Source organism: Macaca fascicularis, chromosome 11 (genome assembly GCF_037993035.2).
Source record: "Macaca fascicularis isolate 582-1 chromosome 11, T2T-MFA8v1.1".
NCBI lineage: Eukaryota > Metazoa > Chordata > Mammalia > Primates > Cercopithecidae > Macaca > Macaca fascicularis.
Window position 1 is genome coordinate 20,309,789 of NC_088385.1, and position 16,155 is coordinate 20,325,943.

At 37.9% G+C, this 16,155-nt stretch overlaps 1 long non-coding RNA gene across 2 annotated transcripts in view; it reads left to right on the forward strand.

The window, feature by feature from the left end:
* The first annotated feature begins 6,355 nt into the window (after window positions 1–6,355).
* LOC123567469 (uncharacterized) overlaps window positions 6,356–16,155 on the forward strand; it is a 212,987-nt gene continuing 203,187 nt past the window's right edge. The window contains exon 1 of one of the 2 annotated variants that reach the window (XR_012419723.1): window positions 6,356–6,915. This is a non-coding gene — a long non-coding RNA (uncharacterized lncRNA). Of the gene's footprint in view, window positions 6,953–16,155 lie in introns of both variants that reach the window. The other variant, XR_006690416.2, reaches the window with a different exon arrangement.

Genomic DNA, 16,155 nt, shown 5'->3' on the forward strand with positions numbered 1-16,155 from the left:
GTTCTGTGACTAGCTCTCCTCCACCTGCCCAACAATTTCTTCTTAAAGAGGTGGCTGGAGCTGAAGGCATAGTCAAGGTTAATGCTCCCTTTCTTTATCCGACCTCTCCCTAAGTTAGCATTTAGGCTCTTTTTCATCAAATATACAAACTCAGCCCTGTTCCTGGCCCATTTGGCAACAACCCTTAGATGCTTTACCGCCCTAGACCCAGAGGGCCCAGAAGGCCGTCTTATTCTCAACATGCATTTTTTAACCCAATCAGCTCCCGACATTAGAAAAAGCTCCAAAAATTAGATTCTGGCCCTCAAACCCCACAACAAGATTTAATTAACTATGCCTTCAAGGTATACAATAATAGAGAAGAAGAAACCAAGGGGCAACGTATTTCTGAGTTGCAATTACTTGCCTCTGCTGTGGGAGAAACCCCAATCATATCTCCAGCACACAACTTCAAAATGCCTAAACCACAGTGGCCAGGCATTCCTCCAGGACCTCCTCCCCCAGAATCTTGCTTCAAGTGCCAGAAATCTGGCCACTGGGCCAAGGAATGCCCGCAGCCAGGGATTCCTCCTAACCATGTCCCAACTGTGCGGGACCCCACTGGAAATCAGACGGTCCAACTCGCCCGGCAGCCACTCGCAGAGCCCCTGGAACTCTGGCCCAAGGCTCTCTTACTGACTCCTTCCCAGGTCTCAGTTTAGTGGCTGAAGACTGACTCAGCCAATTGCCTCAGAAGCCTCCTGGACCATTACAGACACTTTGTATAACTCTTACAGTGGAAGGTAAGTCTGTCCCCTTCTTAATCAATACAGAGGGTACTCACTCCACATTACCTTCTTTTCAAGGGCCTGTTTCCCTTGCCTCCATAACTGTTCTGAATATTGATGGCCAGGCTTCTAAACTGTTGGGAAAATGTTGAGTGTTGGGAGGGAAACTGAGGCAGGGCTTGCATAATGTCCTCTGGAATGTGTCTAGACTTGCTGACTCCTTGCTTCTAGCCTTCCTAGGCTCCTATTCCCATTATCTCAAGTAGCAGAACATGTTCCATATAAATGTTAAACCATCACAGCTGTAAATCATGTGCTTAATACAACCTGCCCTTTTGACCTCCACATTCTCACCACCTGGTTCTTTGTTGGATTACCAATAAATACCGTGGGCTCCCAGAGCTCGGGGCCTTTGCAGACTTCACAATGGCGATGGCCCCCTGGTGTCCCACCTTTCTCTCTCAAACTTTTTCTCAATCATTTGACTCTGCTGGACTTTGTCACCCCCATGACGTGGTGTTGGGTCTGATCACCGCAACATAAACCTCTTAAAACTCCCCAATTCTGGTGCCAACTTGGAAAACATTCTTTTATGCACTCCTTTTTAGTTATCCCCACCTGTCCAGCTCCCTTACTAGGTCTAGACATTTTAACTAAATTATCTGCTTCCCTGATTATTCCTGGGCTACAGCCACACCTCATTGCCACCCTTTTCCCCAGTTCATAAGCCTCCTTTGCATCCTCCTGTTGTGTCTCCCTACCTTAATTCACAAGTATAGGACGCCTCTACTCCCTCCTTGGTGACCGAGGGACTCCTTACCATCCCATTACAAATCTAATCACCCTTACCCCACTCAATACCAACATCCCATCCCACAACAGGCTTTGAGGGGACTAAAGCTGGTTATCACTCGCCTGTTACAGCATGGCTTTTTAAAGCCTACAAACTCTCCATACAACTCTCCTATCCTACCTGTCCAAAAACTGGATAAGTCTTACAGGCTGGCCCAGGATCTTCACCTTATTGACAAAACTGTCTTGCCTATCCACTCCATGGTGCCAAACCCATATATTCTCCTATCCTCAATTCCTCCCTTCACAACCCATTATTCTGTTCTGGATCTCAAAGATGCTTTCTTTACTATTCCTTTGCACCCTTCATTCCAGCTTCTCTCCACTTTCACTTGAACTGACCCTAACACCCATTAGTCTTAGCAACTTACCTGGGCTGTACTGCCGCAAGGCTTCAGAGATAGCCCCAATTATTTCAGTCAAGTCCTTTCTCTTTCCATCATCTGCTTCTCACCTTATTCAATATTTTGACAACCTTCTACTTTATAGACCCTCCTATGAATCTTCCCAACAGGACACCCTCATGCTCCTCCAACATCTATTCTCAAAGGATATCATGTATCCCCTTCCAAAGCCCACATTTCTTCCTCATCCATTACCTATCTCGGCATAATTCTTCATAAAAACACATGTGCTCTCCCTGCTGATCGTGTCTGGCTAATCTCCCAAAGCCCAGCTCCTTCTACAAAACAACTCCTTTTCTTAGGCGTTGTCAGATTTCTGACTCTGGATACCAGGCTTTGCTATCCTAACAAAACCACTTTACAAGCTCACAAAGGGTAACTTAACTGATCCCATAGACCCTAAGTCTTTTCCCATTCTCCCTTTGCTTTCTCAAAAAGGCCCTAGAGACAGCTTCCACATTAGCACTCCCCGACTCATCCCATCCTTTTTCCTTACACACAGCTGAAATATAAGGCTGTGCTGCTGGAGTTCCCACACAGAACTCAGGCCCATGACCTATTGCCTTTCTATCAAAACAACTTGACCCCACAGTTCTGGGCTGGTTCTCGTGTCTGCATGTGGTGGCAGCCACCCTTTTAATACTTCTAGAGGCCTTCAAAAATCACAGGCTATGCTCCACTTACCCTTTACTGTTCTCACAACCTTCAAGCATTAATATCCTCCTCACACCTTTCACGTGTATTGTCTGCCCCACGACTCCTCCAGCTCTATTCACTCTTTGTTGAAACTCCAACAGTAACTATTACCCATGGGCCCGATTTCAATCCAGCTTCTTACTTAGCACCCAACGCAAGTCCTGAACCACATGACTATATTTCCCCAATACACACAGAATCTTCCCCCTTTCCTCATATTTCTATTCTTCCAACTCCAAACCCAGACCACACTTGGTTTATCAATGGCAGTTCTTCTAAACCCAATCAACTTTCACCAGCTAAAGCTGGATATGCTGTCGTGTCCCACACCTCTATTTTTGAAGCTGCTGCACTTCCTCCCTCCATCACTTCCCAACAAGTCGAACTGATTGCTTTAACTCGTGTGCTCCCTATTGCTAAAGGAATGCGCATCAACATTTATACTGACTCCAAATATGCTTTCCACATCCTCCATAACCATGCTGCCATCTGGGCTGAAAGAGGCTTCCTTACCACACAAGGCTCTTCCATTATCAATGCCTCTCTAATAAAGGCCCTCCTTAAGGTTACTCTCCTGCTGGCCAAGGCTGTAGTCATTCATTATAAATCACACCAGAAACCTGATCTTATTGTAAAAGGAAATGCCTATGTTGACAGGACAGCAGAAGAAGAAAAAAAAAAAAATAGCCAATGCCTCCATACCCGCTAACATTCCAGCCCCCACTCCAGAGGACCAGTATTTTTCTTTCTCCTCTATCACTCCCACCTACTCTTCTGAAAACCTGCTCTACCAGTCTTTTCCAACTCAGGGGGAGTGGTGCTTAAATCATGAAAAATTCATTTTTCCTGCCTCACAAGATCAGTCCATTCTTCCTTCCCTTCATGACCCCTTCCATGTGGGATACAAGCCTCTGGCTTGCCTCCTGCACACCCTCATCTCCTTCCCTTCATGAAAATCCATTCTTAAGACCATCACCTCTCAATGCTCTATCTACCATGCCACCAGCCCCCAAGGCTTTCTCAGACCTCCTCCTTTTCCTACGCATCAGGCTCATGGATTTACTCCAACACAAGATTGGCAGATTGACTTTACTCATATGCCCCGTGTCCATAAATTTAAATATCTCCTGGTTTGGATCGACGCCTTCACTGGATGGGTTGAGGCCTTTCCCACTAGCTCCGAAAAGGTTAACGCAGTCATTTCTTCCCTTCTAACAGATATAACCCCCCCGATTTGGCCTCCCCACTTCTATTCAATCTGATAATGGTCCAGCTTTTATTAGTCAAATCACCCAAGCCATCTCTCAGGCTCTTGGTATTCAGTGGAACCTTCATACACCTTACTGTCCTCAATCTTCAGGAAAGTAGAACGGATTAAGGGTCTTTTAAAAACACCTCACCAAGCTCAGCCTCCAACTTAAAAAGGAGGACTCTGTATATTTTAAATGAAGAGTGTTGTTTTTACCTAAATCAACCTGGCCTGGTATATAACAACGTAAAAAAACTCAAGCATAGAGCCCCAAAACTCGCCAACCAAGCAGATAATTAAGCTGAACTGTCAGGCCTCTGAGCCCAAGCTAAGCCATCATATCCCCAGTGACCTGCACATATACATCCAGATGGCCTGAAGCAACTGAAGATCCACAAAAGAAGTGAAAATAGTCTTCACTGATGGCATTCCACCATTGTGATTTGTTTCTGCCCCACCCTAACTGATCAATGTACTTTGTAATCTCCCCCACCCTTAAGAAGGTACTTTGTAATTCTCCCCACCCTTGAGAATGTACTTTGTGAGATCCACTCCCTGCCCCCAAAACATTGCTCTTAACTCCACCGCCTATCCCCAAACCTATAAGAACCAATGATAATCCCACCACCCTTTGCTGACTCTCTTTTCAGACTCAGGCTGCCTGCGCCCAGGTGAAATAAACAACCATGTTACTCACACAAAGCCTGTTTGGTGGTTTCTTCATATGGACACAGGAAACATGAACCCCTTTGGGTACTCTCTAATTGGATGTCCTGGCTCCTCCCAATTCTTAGTCCTCTAATACCTGTTTTTCTTCTTTTCTTATGCGGACCTTGTGTTTTCCGTTTAGTTTCTCAATTCATGCAAAACTGCATCCAGGCCATCACCAATCATTCTATATGACAAATGCTCCTTCTAACAACCCCACAATATCACCCCTTATCTCCAAATCTTTCTTCAGTTTAATCTCTCCCACTCTAGGTTCCCACGACACCCCTAATCCCACTCGAAGCAGCCCTCAGAAACATCGCCCATTATCTCTCCATACCACCCCCAAAAAATTGTCACTGCCCCTTCACTGTACCACTATTTTGTTTTGTTTTTCTTATTAATATAAGTAGACAGGAATGTCACGCCTCTGAGCCCAAAACTGCATGTATGCATCCAGATGACCTGGAGCAACTGAGGAACCACAGGAGAGGTGAAAATAGCCAGTTTCCACCTTGACTGATGACATTCCACCATCGTGATTTGTTCTGCCACACCCTAACTGATCAATTGATTTTGTGAAATTACCTCTCCTGGATAATGAGTATCAGAAGCTCCCTACCAAGCACCTTGTAAGCCCCGCCCCTGCCCACAAGAGAAAAACCCCTTTGAGTGTAATTTTCCACTACCTACCCAAATCCTATAAAACTGCCCCACCCCATCTTCCTTTGCTGACTCCTTTTTTGGCCTCAGTTCAACTGCACCCAGGTGGTTAAAAAGCTTTATGGCTCATACAAAGCCTGTTTGATGGTCTCTTCACAGGGACGTGGTTGACAAACTTTACATCAACTCTCTTAGCATTTTTCAGTAATATAATATATTCACTATGTTCCCCGTGCTGTACAATATATCTCTTGAGGGGTGGGGCCAAAATGGCCAACTAGAAGTAGCAGCGATCGGAGGCTCACATCAAAAAGAGCCAAAACAGCCTAAGAATCCTGCACTGGCAACCAAGGTATCCAGGTTCTGGCTTTAGGACTGATTAGGCGGTTGGCGTTACCCACGGAGACGAAGGAAGAGCAATGTGGTGGGATGTGGCTCACCGGAGAGGCACACGGGGCAGGGGAGCCCCCACCTCCCACCAAGGGAGGCAGTGAGTGAGCACACTACCCAGCCTGGGAAACCGTATTTTTCCATGGAACTGTGCAACCCACGGATTGGAACATCCCAATCGTGAGCCCACACCACTGGGGCCTACGGACCCAACTACGGAGTCATGCAGATTCTCAATAGCCTCTCAGGTAGAATCTACCTAAGCCTGGTGAGTTCCTCGGGGGATGGGTGGCCATCACCACAGCTGTAGCTGCCTGCTGTCTAAGCCCTCTGAGCTCCCTGGGGAAGGAGCAGCAGCCAAACACTGGGACTGCTAGCTGCCTAACACACTAAGCTTCCAGGGTGGGGGAAAACAGCTGCCAGAGTGCTTCTTCAGGTCTGACCCTGACCCATCCCTCCTCAGTGGGTGGGGCCTCCTTGCAGGAACTCTAACAACTCCAGCCAGGGGCTCTGGGATAGAACTCTGATCTCCATGGGCCTGAGCCCTCAGGGAAAGGGGTGGCTGCAGTCTCCATGGACCAGCTGACTTAGTCTTTCCTCCTGCTAGTTCTGAGGAATCCAGGCAGCCCAGATGAGTAGGTTTCCTCCCAGCGCAGCAAACCCCCTCCACCAAGGGACAGCCAAAGTGCTTCATTAAATGGGTCCTGCTCCCCATGCCACTTAACTGGGTGAGAGCCTCCAACAGGGGTTGTCAGGCACCCTATACAGTAGCGTTCCTACTGGCATTAGGTTAGTGACCCTCGAGGTCAGACATCCCAGAGAAAGGAACAGGCACCCATCTTTGCTGTTCTCCAGATTCTTCAAGTGACACCTCCAGGCACAGGAGTGAACCAGATGAATAGGGCCTGAAGTGAATTCCCAGCAAACCGCAGGATCCCTACAGAAGAGGGACCTGACTATTGAAAGAAAAACAAACAAATCGAAAGCAACAACAGCAGCATCAACAAAAGAAATCCCAACAAAACCCTCTTCCAAGGGTCAGCAGCCTCAAAGACTAAAACTAGACGAACTCATGATGATGAGAAAGAATTGATGAAAAAATGCTGAAAACTCAAAAGGTCAGAGTGTTTCTTCTCCTGCTAATGATCACAATGGCTCTCCAGCAAGGGCGCAGAACTGGATAGAGGTGAGATGGATGAATTGACAGAAGTAGGCTTCAGAAAGTGAGTACTAACAATCTATCTCTTGAACTTATTCTTTCTATTAATATCTAACTGAACTTTTGTGTTCTTCGATCAACATATCACCAACCTCTCTCCCCAATAATCCCATGCCCTGGTAACAACTATTCTACCATCTAATTCTTTGAGATCAACTTTTTTAGATTCAAAATATGAGTAATATCATATGGCATTTATCTTTCAGTGCCTGGCTTATTTCACTTAACATAGTGTCCTCCGGTCTCGTCCCCGTTCCTGTGAATGACAGTATATCATTCTTTTCTATGCCTGAATAGTATTCCTTTATATACATATCACATTTTCTGTATCCATTTATCTGCTGATGGACACTGAAGTTCTCTTCATATCTTGGCTAATGTGAATAATAGCACTGCAATAAACATGGGCATGAAGATATCTCTTCAACATCCTCATTTCTTTTACTTCAAATTTATACTAAGTAGTAGGATTACCGAACCATATGGTAGTGCTATTTTTATTTTTTTTGAGAAATCCTGATACTGTTTCCCATAATGCCTGTACTAATTTATATTTCTACCAACAGTTTGTGAGGGTTCCATTTTTTTCATATCCTTACCAATTATTGTTTTTGTTTATTTGATTATAGCTATTCTGACAGGTGCCAGGTGATATCCAATTGTGGTTTTAATTTTCATTGGCTGGATGATTAGTGAGGTTAAACATTTTTTATATATTTGTCTGTCATTTGCATGTCTTCTTTTGACAAATGTCTACTCATTTGCCCATTTTTAAGTTGGGTTATTTATTGTCTTGTTGTTAAGTTGTTTATATTTTATATATATTTTGGATATTAACTACTTATTAGATATATAGTTTGCAAGTGTATTCTTATATTATGTAGGTTTTCTCTTTGTTGATTGTTTCCTTTAATGTGCAGAAGCTTTTTAGTTTGATGCAATACCATTTGTCTATTTTTGTTTTTGTATCCTGTGCGTTTGAAGTCATATTCAAGAAGTCATTGCCCAGACCAATGTTATAGAGCTTTTCCCCTATATTTTCTTCTAGTAGTTTTATAGTTTTGGGTCTTATGTTTAACTTTTTAATCAATTTTGAGGTAAATTCTGTATATGGTGTGAGATAAGAATCCAGTTTTATTCTTCTGAATGTAGATATTCAGTTGTCTCAAGATTATCCTGTCTTCATTGTGTGTTTTGAGCATAACGTCTAAACTCAACAAAAACTCTGGCTGAGAAATTGAATGACATTCAGCAAGAGGATATAACGATTGTAAATATATATGCACCTAACAATAGGTACCCGGATATATAAAGCAAATGTTATTAAATCTAAAGGGAGAGATAGATCCCAGTACAATAATTGGTGTCTTTAATACTCTCTCAGCACTGGACAGACTGTATAGACAGAAAATCAGTAAACATTTTATTTAAACTTCAACACATATCAAATTAACCTAACAGACATTTATAGAACATTTCATCCAACAAATGCACAATACACAATCTTTTTTTTCAGGACATGGAATATTATTTGGAATAGACCATATGTTAGGGCACAAAACAAATCATAAAAAATTTTTGTAAAAATGTAAATCATATACAATATATTTTCTGACCACAATGGAATAAAACTAAAAATCAATAACAAAAGAATTTTGGAAACTGTATAAGTACATACAAATTAAGCAAAATGATCACAAATGACCAATATATTAATGATGAAATTAAGTGGGAAATTTAAAAGAATTCTTGAAACAAAAATAAAAACAGAACTTAGCAAAACTTATGCAGTTAAAGCAATACTAAGCAAAGTTTATATAAAAACACACATATCAAAAAATATAAATTTTTAAATTAAAAACCTAACAATATACCACATGCAACTAGAAAAGCAAGAGCAAACCAAACCCAAAATTAGTAGAAGAAAATAAATAATAAAGACCAGAGCAAAAAGAAACAACAGCTACAAAAAAAAAAAAAAAAAAAAAAAAAAACCCACAAAAAATCAGCCAAATAAAAAATTGGTTTTTGAAAAGACAAACAAAATCTGCAAACTATTAGCTAAACTAAGTAAGATTTTTAAAAAAGAGATGAATCAGATCAATAAAATTAGAAACAAAAAAGGAGACATTACAACTGATACCACAGAAAGAGAAGGGATCATTAGATACCTTTATGAACCACTGTACATCAACAAATTGAACAAATCTAGAGCAAACAGATAAAATCCTAGACACACACAAGCAAGATTGAACCAGGAAGAAGTAATAAAAATGAATGGACCATAACCAGTGACAAGACTGAATCAATTAATAAAGAAGTCTTGTAACAAACAAGAGCCCACAATTAGATGGCATTGCTCTGAATTCTAACAAAATTATAAAGAAGAACTAACACCAATTATTTTAAAATACTCCAAAATAATAAAGGAAGGGAATTCTTTCATATTCATTCTATAAGGCCAGCATTACTCTGGTACTAAAACCAGACAAGGACACAACAAAATAAAAAAGCTACAGACCAGCATCCCTGATGAACATAAATGCAAAAACCTTCAACTACATATTAGCAAACTGAATCCAACAGCACATTAGCAAATTACACACAAATGACAAAGTGAGATTTATCCCAGGATGTAAGGATGGTTCAATATACACAAATCAGCAAATGTGATAAAACACATCAACAGAATGGAAAACATATTGTCATCTTAATAGATGCAGAAAAAACACTTGATAAAATCCAACATGACTTTATGATAATAATACTCAATAAATTAGTTATAGAAGGAATGTGCCTCAATACAATAAAAGTCATATATGAAAAACATATAGATACAGTCATACTGAACAGAGAAAAGTTGAAAGCTTTTCTTAAGAAAAAGAAAAAAGACAAGGATGCCCACTTTCACCTCTCATATTCAACATAATATTGGAAATTCTAGCCAGTGCAATTAGGAAAGACAAAGAAATGTAGGGCATCTAAATTGTAAAAGACAAAGACAATTTGTCACTGATTTGCAGACAACAGGAACTTATGTATAAAAACTGCTAAAGACTACCCAAAAATCTCTGTTAGAACTGATTAATAAATGTAGTAAAGTTGTGGGATATAAAATCAACATACAAAAATTAGTGGCATTTCTACACACCAGTATTGGGTATCTAAAAAAGAAATCAACAAAGCAATTCCCTTTTCAGTAGCTAGGAAAAAAAAAAAAAACCAAAAACAAAACACCTACAAATAAATTTAATGGAGATGAAAAACCCTATGTTGAAAACTGCAAAACACTGATGAAAAAAATTGGAAGAGGACACACAAAAAATGAAAGACATCGGATGTTCATGAATTGGAAGAATTAATATTGTTAAAATGATCATACTACCCAAAGTAGTCTACAAATTCAATGTACTATCAATCAAATTACCAATGACATTCTTCATGGAAATAAAAAAATCCAAAATTTGTATAAAACCATGAAACATCCCAAATAGCTAAAGCAATTCTGAGCAAAAAGAACAAAGCTCCAGCATCACAGTATCCAACTTCAAAATATATGACAATGCTATAGTAATCAAAACAGCATGGCATTCACTGAAAAACAGACACCTAGACAAATGGAACAAAATTGAGAACCCAGAAATAAATCTACATGTTTACAACCAACTGATTTTTGACAAAAGTGAGAAAAACATACATTGGGGAAAGGATTGTGTCTTTGATAAATGGTGCTGATAAAACTAAATATCCATATGACAAAAAGTAAAATTAAACCTATATTTCTTATCAAATACAAAAATCAATACAAAGTATATTGAATATTTAATACCTGAAACTACAAACCTACTCCATGAAAACAAGTGAAATGCTTACGGACATTGATCTGAGAAATTTTTTTTTTGTATAAGATCTCAAAAGCACAGACAACAAAAGCCAAAATAAACAGCATTATACCAAACTAAAAAGCTTCTGCACAGCAAAGGAAAAAAAAGTGAACAAAGTGAAGAGACACCTGCAGCATTGGAGAAAATATTTGCAATTTATTAGACACAGGATTATTATTCAGAATATATAAGGAACTCCAACAATTCAACAGCATACATATTTTAAATTGTCAATTATAAAGTAATTTTAAAATTGACAAACTGAATAGACATTTCTCAAAAGAGTACATGCAAATGATCAATAAGGATATGAAAATATTTATTTTTATATGCAAATCAAAACCATAGTGAAATATTATCTCATCCCATTTAGAATGTCTATTATCAAAAAGATTTAAAAAATAAACACTGGCAAGGATGCAGAGAAAAATAATCCCTTATACACTATTTGTGAGAATATAAATTAGCACATTCATTATGGAAAACAGTATGGAGGCTCCTCCGTGAACTAAAAATAGGACTACTATATGATATAGCAATTTCACTAGTTGGTATATATTTAAGGGAAAGGAAATCAGTATTTTGAAGAGCTACCTGCACTCCTATGTTTATTGCAGCACTATTCACATCAGCCAAGAAATGGAATCAACCTCAGAGTCCATCAACAGATAAACAGGTAAAGAAAATGTGGTATTTAATACAAAGAATACTATTTAGCCATAAAAAAGAATGAAATTCTGTCATTCACAGCGACACGGATGAGACTGTAGGACATTATGTTAAGTGAAATAAGACAGAGAGAAAGAGAAATACGCATGTGATTATTGATATAAGTAAGCTCTTTTTCTCATAGAAGTAGGAAGAAAAATAACAGTTACTAGAGGCTAGAAAGCATAGGGGGCAGAGAGGATGGGGAAATGTTGATTACCAGAGACAAAAGTAGTTAGATAGGAGTAAGTTCTAGCGTTTTATAGCTCTTTAGATTGACTATAGTTGACAGTGATTTATTGTGTATTTTCAAACAGCTGGAAGAGAGGATTTTGAATGTTTCCAACACAAAAAGAAGATAAATGTTTTAGATGATGGATATGCTAATTATCCTGTTTTGATCATTACACATTGTATATATGTATCAAAATATCACTCTGTACCCTATAATTATGCACAATTATTATATGTCAATTAAAAAAAACAAAAACTGAGTGACAAAAATAAGTTATAATTTGGGCATCCCGATGATTCATAATGTGTTCATTTCTGATGGAGAACTTACAAACCACTGAAAATAACTTTTTATGTATTCTCTGGACTTACATGCTTATGAAGACGTATCTTAAAAGCTTGCAATTTGGTGATCAAGTTTTCAACTATAAAAGTGATGTCTTAAGGACAGAAGGGGTCTTACAATAAAGGAAATAGTAACAAGACAAGATAGAAGAAGTTGGATTACTGGATCAGAGTAAGAAAAAGGTAGCAAGTGGAAACTAGAAAAATTCTCTGAGCTCCTGGGCCTCTAGAGTACTATTAGTATTCTAGAAGGTAGGTACTTAGTAAGACCACTGTATGGGAAAGTGAAAGGAAATATCCTAGATATTTTTGCTTATTTTTTTCTTTTATCCCTTGCTTTTTAAATTTATCATAGACATGATTACTTATTGGAAAGTAATGGGTTTCCACAAAATTAGTGTGTAATTTTTTTCACATGATTTATATTTTCATAAAAACCCACTGAGATTTTAATAATGCAAGTCTCCGTGATTTCAAATAAAACAATCTGCAAGTTTGATTATGATAATTTTGTTTGTTGATTTTTTTGGATAAATCAAACATTCTACATAACATTCAGCATACCAATGTTCTCCTTTCACATTTTATAATCATTGCATCTTTCATGCACATGGCCATAGCTAGTGTCTCCTCTACTGGGGAAAGATCTCTGAATTCCCTGACAGCTCTTCATTAGTGAAAATTTTAAAAGTACATGTTCTCATAACTGCTGCATTTTTCCTGTTGATTGGATTTCTTTTCCCCATTTGCCTCTGAAATACACTGGCATGATCTGTTGTCTCAAGGCATATGGATTATGTATATATATGGAATGAGTATTTATATATCTTATTTTCTTTTTTATAAAATGATTCAAAGAGGCCACTTGCTTTCGTTCTAACAGAGGAACTTGGTTTTGATGGCTTATTGTCAATAGGTTAGATTTTTGGGAGAAGGTTAATTAGAGGGTAAAAGCAGCATCCTTGGTCTTTGGAAGGAAAGTAATTCTTCAAATAAACTTCAAATAAACTACAAACAAAAAAAGACATCACTTTTATAGTTGAAAACTTGATCACCAAATTGCAAGCTTTTAAGATATGTCTTCATAAGCATGTAAGTCCAGAGAATATATAAAAGTTATTTTCAGTGGTTTGTAAGTTTTCCATCAGAAATGAACACATTATGGATCATCAGGATGCCCAAATTATAACTTATTTTTGTCACTCAGTTTCTTTTTGTTTTGTTTTTTTTTAATTGACATATAATAATCGTACATATGTATATATTAGTTTATATATACATATATTTGAAATTCAAATATATGTATTAGAATTCATACATATATATATACATACATATGAAATAAATATATTTCATTCCAGAAAAATGGTCACATTTTTACTGAATCATAGTAAATCAGATAATATCTGAGTTTTGTATTTCATATGGTTTGTCAAAGATAAGAAACTCTTAAGAGCAGAGATAAGAGATTTAACAAAAGATGATGGAAGTGAGATACAAGATTGTTTCTCTAAAAATAACGCATTATAAACTCATTAAAAATGAGAAGTTAAACTGTACAATCATATAGGTATTGATATATTTAGTGAATATCTCTCACTTGTATGCAATTTAGCCTAGTCTATTTTGGGGGAAGATTTTTGTCCTTCCAAATACTTATTAAAAGAGAAACATGAAAAATGATGCAGCACTGAGACATAAAGGTAACAACTTCACAAAGAAGGATGAATCATTGCACATTCAACAATGGATCTCATCAAAATTGTTCTTAGCATCACATACTTTACATTCAATGGTCAATCTATGAACAAACTAGTGAATGAACTATGGGTTCTCCATCTCATTTATCACAGCAGAACTGTATCTTTCACATTTCAAGAAAATTACAGAAAATAAAACTGCAATAAAACCAAAAAGCTGGAAACAGAGATGACACCCATGACAACATTAAAAAAAAAGGATACTAAAGATGTGCAGCCATCCGCTCAACTTACAATTAATACAGGACAAGATCGATGTCTGACTTTTCCTGGTGCAATATCTGGCTGAACCTAAAAGAGGACCCAATGGGAATGCACCAAAGATAAGAAAAAACGCACATTTAACTAGGTTATATTATTAACTTTAACTGATGTATATATCAGTATATCCATAGATTTCCCGGTGGCTCAACCTTAAATTCAGTGCAAATACGTACATGCGTAACATTTGTTAATCTGAAACATTGTTAAATCTGTGCTTTGTTCTGAGCTAATACTATGCATTTCTTTCAAGGTGCTTATTCTTGGCTATAATCACTCCTTATTTGAGATACTTCTATTATGCAGACCTGTCCTAAGTAGCTATTGGAACTAAAAACTTTAGATCATATGTTTGTGTGTGTATATGAATGGGGGAGAAAAGAGACAAGTAAAAACAGGGTGAAGAAGGATGCATACCAGGACAAATTCAAATCGTATAGAATGTCCTGATAATGCCCCCGGAACTAACCTGACCTCTACTCTGCAATCCTGTTGGTCAGTGGTCTTCAAAATGGGGACACATGTGCCCCAGGGAACATGAGAAGAAAAATTTTAAGGTTTATATTTGTATTTTAGCTTGCATTTTTCCAGTTTACATTTTCATACAAAATATTTTAATACTGTAAATAGTATAATTTTAATATTAATACTAATTCAAATATTGATAGCACATACTCATTTTTTTTTTTAGTTTGGAGATCATTGCTAGACTTTACCAACTGGCGTGTATCTGACACTGTTCATAGCAGGAAAGTTGCAGAAAGACATAGGTTTCCTTCCAAGAAAACTTTCAGAGTTAACAAGTTGTTTTAGAAGAATGCATATGGAATCACAAATCAATGATATGTGCTTGTCACCGATAAGGGCATACCAAACCTGCTTTGATTCCCTCTTGTTTATTTTTGAAGTCCTAGCTTCTAAATTTATAGTACTGTCCTAAATTCTAACCTAAGAGATTCAAATTACATGTAACATTTTCTGTCAGAAATATTTGGATGAGTTATCAAATGATGATTAATAAAATAAAGATGAGGGTGGTGAAAAGAACTTTTTGGTCTGCTTTTCCTTGGGGTGTCAGCATGAAGTATTAAGGAAAAAAAACCTGGAATGACATGTCTGCTTCCTATGCATGTGACTTTGTTTTCATAAGGCATGGAACAGAAATAAACACTTTATAGCTCATTTGGAATTATATATAAAATAAAATGTATACAAAGACAAAACAAAACATGTTTATAAGATACACTTATAAGGCATATTAATAAAAATTGTTAGCTACAAAAAGAATGCAAACTTTCATTGGTTTTACTTTTTACCTTAAACATTTAAAAAATACTGGACATGAAAGAAACGTACAGGAATCCCTTACAGTGTAAAGAATACATAGGAAAGTTGCATTGAAATTCACAATAAAATATCGATATGTTTTTACATTTTCACTTATTGGAAGACAAAGGGAACGACATACTTGTACATATGCTCTGATTTGATGTCCGTGTTTGTGTGTTTTAATGGCTTTTTGTTAATTAGTTTGCATATTTTTGAATTTTGCTCACCCCACACCACCCACTTTGAGTGATTCTCCAGGAGTGATGGCCACGCTTTTCTGATCTGATTCATCTGAATTACCTCTGAGATCTTCCTCTGCCACCTTCACAACCATTCATCAGCTTTGGCTTAAAATGCTGGCTACAGTGAGCCATTTTTACTCATGGGCATGCATTGTAGTGGGAAAAGGTCGAGAAACGCTGTGGAGCCAGCATGGCCAATTTTTATTTCAGTACATTTATTTCTATCAAACTTGGATAAGACACAACCTCTTAACGTGTCTTTAGGCAGGATTTCAAGTAAAAATCTTCTTTCCTTCTCTCAGTTTTTGGTAGGAGTCACACAAATATTTCCCTTTTTTAACTAAGTCAATAATTGGCACTACCCATCCTCTTCAATTATCCATTTTTGTTAGTTAGGGTTCGATCGGAACACAGAAACCACACAATCCATTTGAACAGGGATCA